Here is a 12,508-nt window from a genome sequence, read left to right as displayed (position 1 = left end):
ACTGCACTTCTCAGTTGCCTTTGTGTCTCAGTCAAAGGTCTGAGTGCAGTTTAACAGAAGGCCTGGTCAGGTAGGGTCAGCAGATCCTGTATCAGAGCAGTTTAGGGAGAGGAAGATCCAAAAGTGGTACACTTTAGTTTAATGTGCGTATTTGGGAAGGCAAAACAAAAATATCAGGGAGCTCATGCGGCACTCTTTTACAGTTTGGTAAAAATGTGATGAAAATAAATAAAATTAAAGAATGTCTCCAACATAAAAAAAAAAAGCAAAAGTGGTGAACAATGGTAACACGTTACCCCAGGTAGCTATGAGCTTCCCAGCGGCTGCCCCCTGCGTTACCACCAAGCCTGCTACTTGCCCATAAGCCTTTATGATGAGTACAGCCACAATTACATAGACACCATAAACACAACTTCCTCTGAGAAACTGCAGCTATACAAGATCTAGCCATCCATTTTCTTCCGCTTTATACGGGGCTAGGTCACAGGGGCAGCAGCCTGAGTAAGGACTCCCAGACTTCTCTCCCCACACACACACTTCCTCCAGGTCTTCTTGGGGGATCCCAAGGCTTTCCCAGGCCAGCCGAGAGACATGGTCCCTCTAGCGTGTCCTGGGTCTTCCCTGGGGCCTCCTCCCAGTGGGAAATGCCCAGAACACCTCTCCAGGGAGGCATCCAGGAGGCATCTGGAACAGATGCCCGAGCAACCTCAGCTGGCTCCTCTCTACGTAAGTAAGTTTTTTCATTTATATAGCACATTTCTCAGACATTTGTCAGAAAGACGCTTTACAGAGCATTATTCATTCACTCCATACCCGGTGGTAGGGAGCTACTATTGCCACACAGCCACAGCTGCCTTGGGGCAGACTGACTGAAGCACAGCTGCCATGCCAATCAGTGCCATCGGTCCCTCCGACCACCACCATCACACCACTTTCATACTAGGCAATGTGGGTGACGTGCCATGCCTAAGGACACAACAATTTTTGTGACTGACGCCCCACTGTGGCTCCTGATTTTCCCAGCGGTCTCCCATCCAAGTACTAACCAGGCCTGGCCTTGCTTAGCTTCTGAGATCTGACGGGATCAGGCTTTGACAAGCCGGTATGGCCACAAGGAACAGCAGATCTACTCCAAGCTCCTCCAATGTGACTGAGCTCCTCACCCCATCTCTAAGGGAGCGCCCAGCCACCATGCGGAGGAAACTCATTTCAACCGCTTGTATCCACGATCTTGTCCTTTCGGTCATTACCCAAAGCTCATAACCATAGTTGAGGGTAGGAACGTAGATTGACTGGGATATCGAGAGCTTTGCTTTTTGGCTCAGCTTCCTCTTCACCACAACGGTCCGATACAGTGACTGCATCACTGCCAACGCTGCACCGATCCACCTGTCAATCTCACACTCTATCCTCCCCTCACTTGTGAACAAGACCCCGAGATACTTGAACTCCTGCACAGGGACTCCCCACCCACCCAGAGAGGACATGCCAGCTTTCGAGAACCATGGCCTTGGATTTGGAGGAGCTGATCTTCATCCCAGCTGCTTCACACTTGGGTGTAAACCGCCCCAGTGCATGTTGCAGGTCCTGGCTTGATGAAGCCAGCACCATCAACAACATCATCTGTGAACTGCAGAGAAGCGGTTGATGGTCCTCTCAAAATAACAGCGTTTGTTCGACTGAAAAAAAGAGAAAAAAATGACTTAATAAAAAGAATTTCAAGTTTACATTTAAACCCTGGCATTGTATTGCCGGAACAAGGTTTGTTCAGGCAATACAATAATTCAGAGAAAACTTTGAAGTTACCCATATAAATATATAGTGAAACATCTATAAATAATTAAGTCCCCAGTACAGATATATTGTATAAGCAGCTCTGAGGTCAAAATAAGTCTCCTGCACACTGTCTACTCTATATTAGAAAGCATTTTTTTGCCTGATGATCAGGAAGTGCGTGGCTAGCATGTTAGTTATTGGTTGGTGTATAGTCATTGCAAGGTAAGTAAGGAAAATTAACTAGTTTTTTTTTCTGTTTTAAGACACTGAAAATCAGGTAGATTTAACTGTCTCTATGATTCTCTGTGATTGTTTACATATCATCAGACCTAACTGACCCAAACCTCACATTATAAAAATATACAGCTGAACCCTGAGTTTCCAGACGATGGTGCTTTTGGTGGTCATCTTGTGGAAGTACTTGTTCGTGAACTTCCCTGCCCTCAGGACTGAATCTGGAGGAATCAGCACCGTTCGTACAATGTGACACAGCTGCAACACAAAACTTTTTATTAGAGATAACTGTGCACAATTCCAGATCTAAATCTGGTCTAAACTAGAGCAAAACCAGGACTAAACCGGGACTAGTCTTAACCAGGTCTATGAGTTATAGTGAGTACAGTAAAGTATGTGACTGGTACCATGTCGTTTATGTTGCATCCAGGAAACAGCACTTTTCCTGAGAGCATCTCCAAGGCGACACAGCCCAAGGACCACATCTCAATCGCCTCACTGTAGCGCATCCCCACCAGCACCTCCGCAGCCCTGAACACAAGCAACAACTTTAATATGAAGAACTACACAGCACTTTCAATATGTACAAATGTAATATGTATTAATGAGATCTTTCATATAACACCCACAGCAAAATTCTCATAATGCGGTGTATTTGGTATAATGTTCTTTTCTTTTTTATTTATGGCCAAATAAGGCATAAAGTATCTTAACTGTAACAACCCGTCTGCACTACATCTCCTTTCTTTACAAAGGAGGAGGAGTGAGTCGACCCAAAGTCTATGACCTTCACCCGGTAACTGGATACGTGGTCAACCAATATGATGTTTTCAGGCTTGAGGTCTGCATGGATCAAACCCAAACCATTCAAGAACTGGACTGCTGTCGCCACCTGCACAGAGGAACCACCACAACCATGACTTACTACAAGGCAATGCATTTCAACAATTAGCTAATACTAATACAAATAAATACTAATAATAACTCATTAACCCTAGCACTTAAATCTATTTGATTGATTGATTGATTTATCATTCACTTCCCGTCAACTCCCAGAACAAACTTTATTTGCCTCATGGGGCATTAATTGCTAACATCTAACACATTTAGATCACCATGTTACATTTTACTGTTTTGGAAAATCTATAGCCGTAGAAAACAACATATGAACATGCTCCCTGCTCAAAATCACTCTGAGTTAGTGAAGTTGCTTTTGCATATTTATAAAAAACTGGTGGCGTAAGAGGGCTCAAATAGTGTGTGTGAGACACCCCTAAATCACTCAAACATGTACAGATCTCTTCAGGCATGTTTTTGATGAGGGGATGTTATAACATGGTAGAAAGCTCCCTCTCCCTCTTTAAGACAAAATAAAGGTGTTGACAAGAATCATGATAAAATTTATCCTTAATATTTCTCATAGAAAAACATGTTCCCTGCATTTGTCACATGTGTAAAATTGACACTACTATTACTACTACTAGTACTACAAGTAGTAGTTGTTGTAGTCTACAACAACTACTACTGCTACTAGTACTACTCAGTGTGTCCAGACGTGGAAGAGCACGGGCCGGATCTGCAGCAGAGACATCCTCTTCGTCAGTTTCAGGAACTTGTACAAACTGACGTTTAGCCTTTCAAACTCCAGGCAGTATGTGCCCCTGAAGTGGAAAGAACTGAATCAGCGCACAATGTTATAGTGCTCTGAGCCATGTTCTCCGAGCATCTGCAGAATGTCTTTCTGTAGAGAAAAAGGGAAATATTATTATTACTACTGCTAGTATGTGTAGTATGTATGTAGTACTACAAATACTATCTCCTTCTGTACAATATATTGGTATTAAACATAACATTTTTTTTGTATTATCATAAATGTATAGATGGAACTTTATTTCTGATGACATGAACCACACAGTTATTAAAAAAATTGTATTCAAAATTACTATAAAATTATTTTTTTAAATTGTATTTATTTATTTATTTATTTATTTAAACTTCTAGTCATTGTCATAGAAGAACAACGAAATTGCATTTGGAGCATCCCTTAAAAAACAGTAGGAGCTCCGGGCCGCTGCATCTGTGCACGCCGCCATCTTGCCATCTTGCCATCTGCAACACTGAACTCCTTCAGCAACTGAATACTAGTTTACTACTACTACTACTACTACTGCTGCTGCTGCTTTTACTACAACTACTACTAGTACTACTAACTAGATAATTCTTCAAACTTACTGTTCAAAAGTATCAAACACTTCTCAGCTCTACTTACTTAACTGTTCACTGTTAACCTTAACTACTACTGCTAAAGCCCGAGATACTTGAACTCCTCCACTTGAGGCAGGGACTCTCCACCCACCCGGAGAGGGCAAGCACCTTTTTCCGGTTGAGAACCATGGCCTCGAATTTGGAAGAGCTGATCTTCATCCCAGCCGCTTCACACTCGGCTGCAAACCGCCCCAGTGCACACTGCAACATCATCTGCGAACAACAGAGATGAGATTCTGTGGTCCCCAAAGGTACCCAATCCAAACCCCCTCCGGCCCCTGACTGCGCCTAGAAATTCTGTCCATAAATACAATGAACAGAACCGGTGACAAAGGGCAGCCCTGGCGGAGTCCAACATGCACCGGGAACAGGTCTGACTTACTGCTGGCAATGCGAACACAGCTCCTGCTTTGGTCATACATGGACCAGACAGCCCTTAGCAAAGGGCCCCGGATCCCATACTCTCAGAGCACCCCCCATAGGACACCACGAGGAACACGGTCGAATGCCTTCTCCAGATCCACAAAGCACATGTGGACTGGTTGGGCGAACTCCCATGAACCCTCGAGCACCCGATGGAGAGTGTAGAGCTGGTCAAGTGTTCCACGACTAGGAAGAAAACCACACTGCTCCTCCTGGATCCGAGGTTTGACTATCGGCCAGATTCTCCTCTCCAGTACCCTGGCATAGACCTTACTGGGAAGGCTGAGAAGTGTGATTGTCCTGTAGTTAGGAACACACCCTCCGGTCCCCCTTCTTATACAGAGGGACCACCACCCCGGTTTGCCAGTCCAGAGGCACTGTCCCCGACCGCCACGCAATGCTGAAGAGGCGTGTCAACCAAGACAGCTCCACAACATCCAGAGACTTAAGATATTCGGGACGGATCTCATCCAGCCCTGGAGCCTTGCCAGCCCTGGAGCCTTGCCACCAAGGAGCGTACCAACCACCTCAGTGACTTCAGTGAGGGTGATGGACGAGTCCGCCTCCGAGTCCCCAGCCTCTGCTTCCTCCTCGGAAGACGTGACAGTGGGATTGAGAAGATCCTCAAAGTATTCTTTCCACCGCAGGACAATGTCCCCAGTCGAGGTCAACAGCTCTCCCCCCACACTGTAAACAGTGTTGGTGAAGAACTGCTTCCCCCTCCTGAGGCGCTGGACGGTTTGCCAGTATCTCTTTGAGGCCATCTGATAGTCCTCCTCCATGGACTTCCCAAACTCCTCCCAGCTCAAAGTTTTTGCCTCTGCAACCACACGAGCTGCAGCACACTTGGCCTACCGGTACCCATCAGCTGCCTCAGGAGTCCCACAAGCCAACAAGGCCCAATAGGACTCCTTCTTCAGCCTGACGGCATCCCTTACTTCTGGTGTCCACCACCGGGTTCGGGGATTGCCGGCGCGACAGGCACCACAGACCTTACGCCCACAGCTATGAGCGGCCGCATCAACAATAGAGGCAGAGAATGAAGCCCACTCAGACTCCATGTCCCCAGCCTCCCCCGGAATCTGAGAGAAGTCCTCCCGAAGGTGCGAGTTGAAAGTCCCTCTGACAGAGGGCTCCACCAGACATTCCAAACAGACCCTTACTACACGCTTGGGCCTGCCAGGTCTTTCTGGCTTCCTCCTCCGCCAGCGAACCCAACTCACAACCAGGTGGTGATCAGTTGACAGCTCTGCTCCTCTCTTCATCCGAGTGTCCAAGACACGCGGCCAGAGGTCAGATGACACGACTACAAAGTCGATCATCGACCTCCGGTTAGGGTGTCCTGGTGCCACGTGCACTTATGGACACCCTTGTGCTCGAACATGGTGTTCGTTATGGACAAACTGTGACTAGCACAGAAGTACAATAAAAGAACACCGCTCGGGTTCAGATCAGAGAGGCAGTTCCTCTCAATCACCCCTCTCCAAGTGTCACTGTCGTTGTCCACGTGGGCGTTGAAGTCCCCCAGTAGAACAACGGAGTCCCTGGTTGGTGCACTGTCTAGTACCCCTCCCAGGCACTCCAAGAAGGCCGGATACTCTGCACTGCTGTTTGGCACGTTGCTCGTTAGGGCTGTGCCCGGCCGGGCCTCGTGGGGGAAGGCCCGGCCACCAGACGCTCACCTTCGAGCACCCACCCCAGGCCTAGCTCCAGGGTGGGGCCCCGGTACCGCCATTCCGGGCGACGTAACTGGCCTCTGATAAGAACTCATCATACAGGGACTTCTGAACTGTTCTTCGTCTAACTCGTCCCCCAGGACCGTTTACTTTGGGTGACCCTAGCAGGGCCATGAAGCCCCTGACAACATAGCTCCTGTGATCATTTGGGCACTCAAACCCCTCCACCATGATAAAATGATGGTTCAAGGAGGGGTATGTTTTAATAATAACTGTTAATTGTTATCTGGAATTGACAGACTCAAAAAAGACAGCAGAAGAATAATAGAAGAAGAATAATATATTTCAGTTTTTTATGAAAAACACACTTTACACATTCTCTTTAGGAGCCTCCATTCATCATATTTCAATCGTTATTTGGTCATATCCTGATCCTGGTCCTGATCCCGGATTTAATGGGCTTCAGTGAGAACTGTCCCAAAAGGAAGAGGGAAGGAGATCTGACCGCACCAAACAGGTTTGTACAGGACTCTGATATTCACCACGATTTCAAGAGAAAAATGACATTGTTCAGTATGACTTCCAACAGCACACCGTGGTGCTTGACCAGTCAAAATGTTCTAAAATCAAGATGTGATCTTTTTCAGATTGTGCACTCAGACCTCAAGAAGCAGGAAGAGGAGCCTAGTGGAGCCAAACCAAACCAGGTTTGTTCAAGAGGATAATAATTTTACAAAACTGTTTCAGATTGTTTAGTCCTGGATAAGTCATCCTGTAGTGCAGGTTTATTCCTGGTTTAGAGCCAGATCAGACCTGGTTGAGCTGTGGTTTAGTCCTGGTTTAGACTGAAACTATGACTAATTACATATATTTTCTTTGACTAAAAGTAATTATGTATTTCTGTTGACTAAAAGTTGAATGAATGAGTGGAGTAAATAGATTTAGATTTGTGTTGACTAAAACAAACAAAAACTAAAAAGAATTATTTGACTCTTGACTGAAACTAAAAACACTAAAACTGAATAAAATTTCTTGTGAAAATGAACACTGCTACGTTAATCTGCATCAGTGTTGCTCACTCCTAACCACATGGTCACTAAGTCTTTATTTCTCTGTATAGGTGTACAAAGCGCAGGAGCAGGTCCCCCTTGGGCCCTCACCACAACCAGTAGAGGGCGCAATCCAACAGCAGTTACCTCCGAGCTGCTGTTAAACTGATAGAGAGCTCTTTAAGCAGACCAGAGTCAGTATTCAGTACTGGTCTGGGTCTGCCTTGGGCTCTATGGAGGACAGAGAGGGCTGGGGTAAAGGGGGAAGACAGAGGACATCAGATTGGGGTAAGTATTGATATAGAGCTCTTTAAGCAGACCAGAGTCATTATCAGTACTGGCCCAGGTCTGTCTGGAGCGCTACAGAGGACAGAGAGGGGAGGGGTCTGTTCTTTAAGCAGACCAGAGTCAGTATTCAGTACTGCCCCGGTTCATCCTTATAGCGCTACAGCCTACAGAAAGGGGAGGGGTAAAGAGGGTGGACATTTTTTTCCAAAGAAAAACATCTGATCTGACTGATGCAGAGCTCCAGACCACAGTCGGCATGCAGTGCCGGCTGGGGTCTGGGTTAGAGGTCCACGTGGGACAGAATTTTCAGTCCCATCAGTCGCGGAGGGGGGTGTCACACTGCGACACGGGACGGTCTGCGCAACATACGAGATGGGAGGATGGTCTACGCGGCGTACGAGCGGGGGGACGGTCCGCGCAAAGTACTCGAGGGGGTACGGTCTGCGCGATGTACAGGAGGGGGTACGATCCATGCGACGTACGGGAGGGGGACGGGGGGACGTACGGGGGGGGGACGGTCCGTGCGGGGCCTACGGAGCGGGGGGCGGTCCGCGCAACGTACGGGTGGGGGGACGGTGTAATGGGGGGGGGTTTGGTTCAATCCCCGGCCCGGTGGTTGGGGACCCTTGGTCTAAAATGTGCACGAGATTACACCACATACACAAATTTAGGCTTCTTTAAATTTTTTTATTAATGCCAAATGAAATATCCAGCACAAATTACGCATGATATGCTTACATTCACCATTTGTATTTTTTTCTTTACATTCATATTTAGTTTGCGGGACTGCAGTTTATCATCCCACCCGCCCGCTCCTGCGTTGTATAGTCCTACTCTCGCCCCTCCCACAATGATTTTTCAAAATGTGTTCCGCGCCGCACTGTTTCGCGTCGGATCCCTGCAGGGCTTTAGTCTGGGTGCTGCATGTGTGAACAGTCAGAGCATTACACTGCCCCCTGGAGGAAAGAGCATTTGCGCAATAGTGGAGCAGCAGACAGAAGTGATGGAAGAGGAGGACCTCCTCTGCAGCGGAAACAAGTATTTCAGTTGGTACAATAAAAAACTCAAACTGACTTGTATGTAGCCTTTTCATTTTTTTCCCTCTGGTTTGCTTTGGAGAGGTTTGGTGCAGCCGTCAAGTACCTCCACTGTCTAAATTCAACTGTACTGCCCCATTTTAGGGGTCCATAGAGGAACCTGGAGGACACCAGATCCCGGAGAGGATCACCACGAATGGCAATGACTAGACAAAAGAGAACGCAGACTCAAATGTGGCATAATGTAGATATAAATATAAAATAATTTCTCACCAAACACTAACTGAAGGAGAAAAAGAAGAGAACAGAACAGAGGAAGCAGTGAGCATCTCAAGACACTAAGGCTGAGCTAGTTGATTTCCAGGGAGTGGATGTAACAGTAGACAAGCTAAAAGGTATAGGCTACAGCAATAGCGTTACTCTACAGTGGTACACTTAGTTCTATATATACTTTTGGGGGAGGGTAAAAATGTCCATAGAACACGTGCAGCACTCTTTTGTATTTTAATGCAAAATCTTTAAAGTGAAGAACACAGTCATGGTTAAAAAAAAAAATCTATCAAAATACATTAAATCAAGAATGACTCCAACATATATAAAAGCAAATGTGGTGAACAATTACCCCAGGTAGCTATGAGGTTCCCAGCGGCTGCCCCCAGTTTTACCACCAAACCTGCTACTTGCCCATAAGCTTTTGGAAATGGTACTGCTGCTATTGCCACATACATGTACACAGACACTGACAGCATAAACACAACTTCCTGCAATGAACTATATCTGTGCAAGATCTGTGGCAAAACCATAAAGAGTCACTCAAAATAAAGCATCAACAAAAATACAGTACTTTCAAACATGGGTCTGATGGTGAGATAAGGAGGCAGGGCTAATGCAATGATATCCGCAGCAAAAAATTTTCAAAAATAATGTTGTACATCAATTTTTAGAGCCAAAATATAGCCTTATACAGAGTTTGTAATGGGCTGAAAGTTGTACAGGAAGTAAAAGATAGGTGATGATGCAGGATAGGATTGTCCAGCTGCCTCCAGTGACACCTACAAAGAAGAAAAAAAATGTTTTCGTTGCTGAGACTGAATTGCATATATAGAAGTTTAAAGTACACAAAGAATCAAGCAATTGATCAGACAACGTGCTTCATGTTCATATTTCCAAACAGTAAAACCAGTTACCCACCCATTTACGACACATTCAGTTCAATGGGCAAAGTTTGAAGGGCCTATATTGTGACATTTTCTGATCGATGTTAATGCTGTTTCTTCATCACAAGCATACCTGGAGTCGAGTTTGCTTTCATTCACTCATGTTTAATGCAAACCCTGCATATTTTGCCTGAATTCTTCTATCAAACAGAAAACACTCCACCAAACCACCTTGTGATGTCATGGGAGTGTTCCACTGTGTTTTTAAACTCCATACACTTTCAGTAGAATCATTTGGATAATTTTAGCTCTGGAATTGCCAATCTCTACTGAACAATAGGTAAAATGTAGCTGTTAACTTGAAAACTTACCTCGCACGGTGGAACAAAGCATTTAGAGCTTTGAAGACTGATGATAAAGGGTTACTTAAACATGTGTGAATGAAATGAATGAAACGAACCACAACCTCAAGTGTCAATTTTGTATAATATAGAAGCTTTAACTGTCAGTATTTGCTTCTGCCAGTTAGTAAGTATTTCTACCATGCCGCCATGTCTCAGTTTTCTTATACTACTGTAGCAGACCAAGTGGGTGAGGAGGAATGAGACAGACAGGTAGTTTTTTGGGGGACACGGCCAGCATTGTGACTTCTTTATTGTGCAGTGAACAGTCCCAACCAAAGCGGGAATCCACTCTTATATATAGGCACCAGGTTCAGGAGTACAGAGCATGCGCAGGCAGATTTATGCCTTACACCACACATATATTTGATATTTTAAACCCTTTATATTTCTATATACCTGTCCAGGGACATTTGATATTCTCTGTATTTTTTTATTTTGTCACCCACCTGATAAAATAAAACTAACAAGCTTCTAGGCATAGAAAGTATGAAAAGAAAGCTGTAACCTACTCAAAACATAAACTACTTCTAAACACAAATCAATATGACTCAATATGACTATTATATTAATCCCACCTGGACTTTTAAACCTTTGAGGTCTCTAAATGTCATAATCTTGGCTTCAGTTGTAAAAAAAAGGAATTGCCAAGACCACACAAATTCTCAGTCTCCAGTTTGTGAGGTCCATACCTCTCAACAGCAGCATTACTCCTATTTATATTTACCAAAAGATATCCAGGCGGGATCTGAAATCAGATCCCCTTCCTCTGTCCAGCTTGTTCCCAATGATAATTACAGTAAATAAGACAGCAGAACCAAAAATTGCAAGACTTCAGCTTCACAAAGAGCCCAGCATTTGTCTGTGTCCCTCGGGGTTCAGAAACAGCCTCACTTTAAAATGAGGGAACTTTCAGATTTTAGATATTACACAGGTTGTCGACACAGGTTGTGTAATACCTCGTTTTACCACTAGATGGCTGCGTTTGGTTATCTATTCACCTCTCGTTTATTTCACTTTTCATCTTTGACTTCTTTGACATCTTTAACTAAAAATCGTCGTGTGGAAAAGTCAACGTTCTAACTTTAAATAAAATGACAACAAATAAAGCTTGTTGGGACTTTCAAGGCACAAGCCTTACACCATAAATACTTTTGAAATGGTATTTGTCTTCAGGTGAGCTTATGTTACTTGATTAATTGTTTATTTGCGTGTATTTTAAAACATTAATTTCCTGCCCAACTTCTACCCAGTGTCTTTGGCTATTTTGGGACATTCACGTAACCTCGTAATTATTTAAAATCATGTGACATGTTCAATAAGCTAACGGCTTCAACGGAGAAATCGACCGATACATTTATATCAGATATCCAACCAAGCAGTTACTAAATAAAAAATCAACATGCAACCATATAGTTATTTTTTATGTTTTGAAAACACGCAGGGTTTTTAGGTAGGTTGTTACTGTAGATGTGTGAATTTCATGTTTCCGGGCCCGCCCCAAACGCAGCTCGACTATCACATGGCAGGTGAGTGTGGAGCAGCTCCGCGCGCACAGACGACTCCTCTCCACGGGTCTGCGCGTGTCGGAGCAGTGTGTGAGTGACTTTATGTGGACGCCAGTGAATATGTGTGAATGAAAAACTCATGTAACTATTCTAGGATTTTTCTGTGACGGAATTATTACAGGGAAGCTACGGAGAAGTCAAACTGTGAGTAGACTGAATGATCAAACTCCTTCACGCGCTTATTTCACCATGCTAGCAAACTACTAATAAGCTTGTTATATAAATTGAACCCAAAAGAACAGATACACGTGTTATGAATTGTATATAAATTGATTATACCCAGTTAACATAATTTATATCCAAATAATATGGCATGATGTTAATAGTCCACTATACTAGTATACAACATCGATAGTCATTAATCTATTTTGATTGACATATAAATCAACTGTGCAATCTTTTCATTTCTACTAACTGAATAATTTTGGAAAAGTTTATTTAATGTTCAGTCATTTACTCAAGTAATGTTTAAGAATGTTATGAATCTTTATGTCCCAATACTTAATGTTGCAACTATCTCCACCCTTGACTAAATTTAACACATGCATAAATGTTAAGTCATCACTTCTTTTTGCAATGACTTCTATTGATTTCTGCCACTCTGCACTCTACTCTTCCTTTTACTGATACAGCC

The 12,508-nt window shown here is 44.2% G+C and overlaps 1 protein-coding gene and 1 pseudogene across 3 annotated transcripts in view; one reads left to right on the top strand and one right to left on the bottom strand.

Annotated features, from left to right (window-relative positions):
• Positions 1 to 998: 998 nt before the first annotated feature.
• On the bottom strand, positions 999 to 1,116 carry LOC129409653 (5S ribosomal RNA; annotated as a pseudogene).
• Positions 1,117 to 11,835: 10,719 nt separating this feature from the next.
• The window catches only part of ppfibp2b (PPFIA binding protein 2b), a 62,278-nt gene continuing 61,605 nt past the window's right edge, over positions 11,836 to 12,508 (top strand). For all 3 annotated transcript variants that reach the window (XM_055155208.1, XM_055155207.1, XM_055155206.1), the window contains exon 1: positions 11,836 to 12,018. The gene's annotated coding sequence lies outside the window, so the exon portion shown is untranslated. The remainder of the gene's footprint in view (positions 12,019 to 12,508) is intronic.

This window comes from Boleophthalmus pectinirostris, unplaced genomic scaffold (genome assembly GCF_026225935.1).
Source record: "Boleophthalmus pectinirostris isolate CB_2022bp ecotype Guang Dong unplaced genomic scaffold, ASM2622593v1 HiC_scaffold_2, whole genome shotgun sequence".
NCBI lineage: Eukaryota > Metazoa > Chordata > Actinopteri > Gobiiformes > Gobiidae > Boleophthalmus > Boleophthalmus pectinirostris.
The sequence above is the reverse complement of the archived record's forward strand: the minus strand, read 5'-3'. Positions and strand labels throughout refer to the sequence as shown.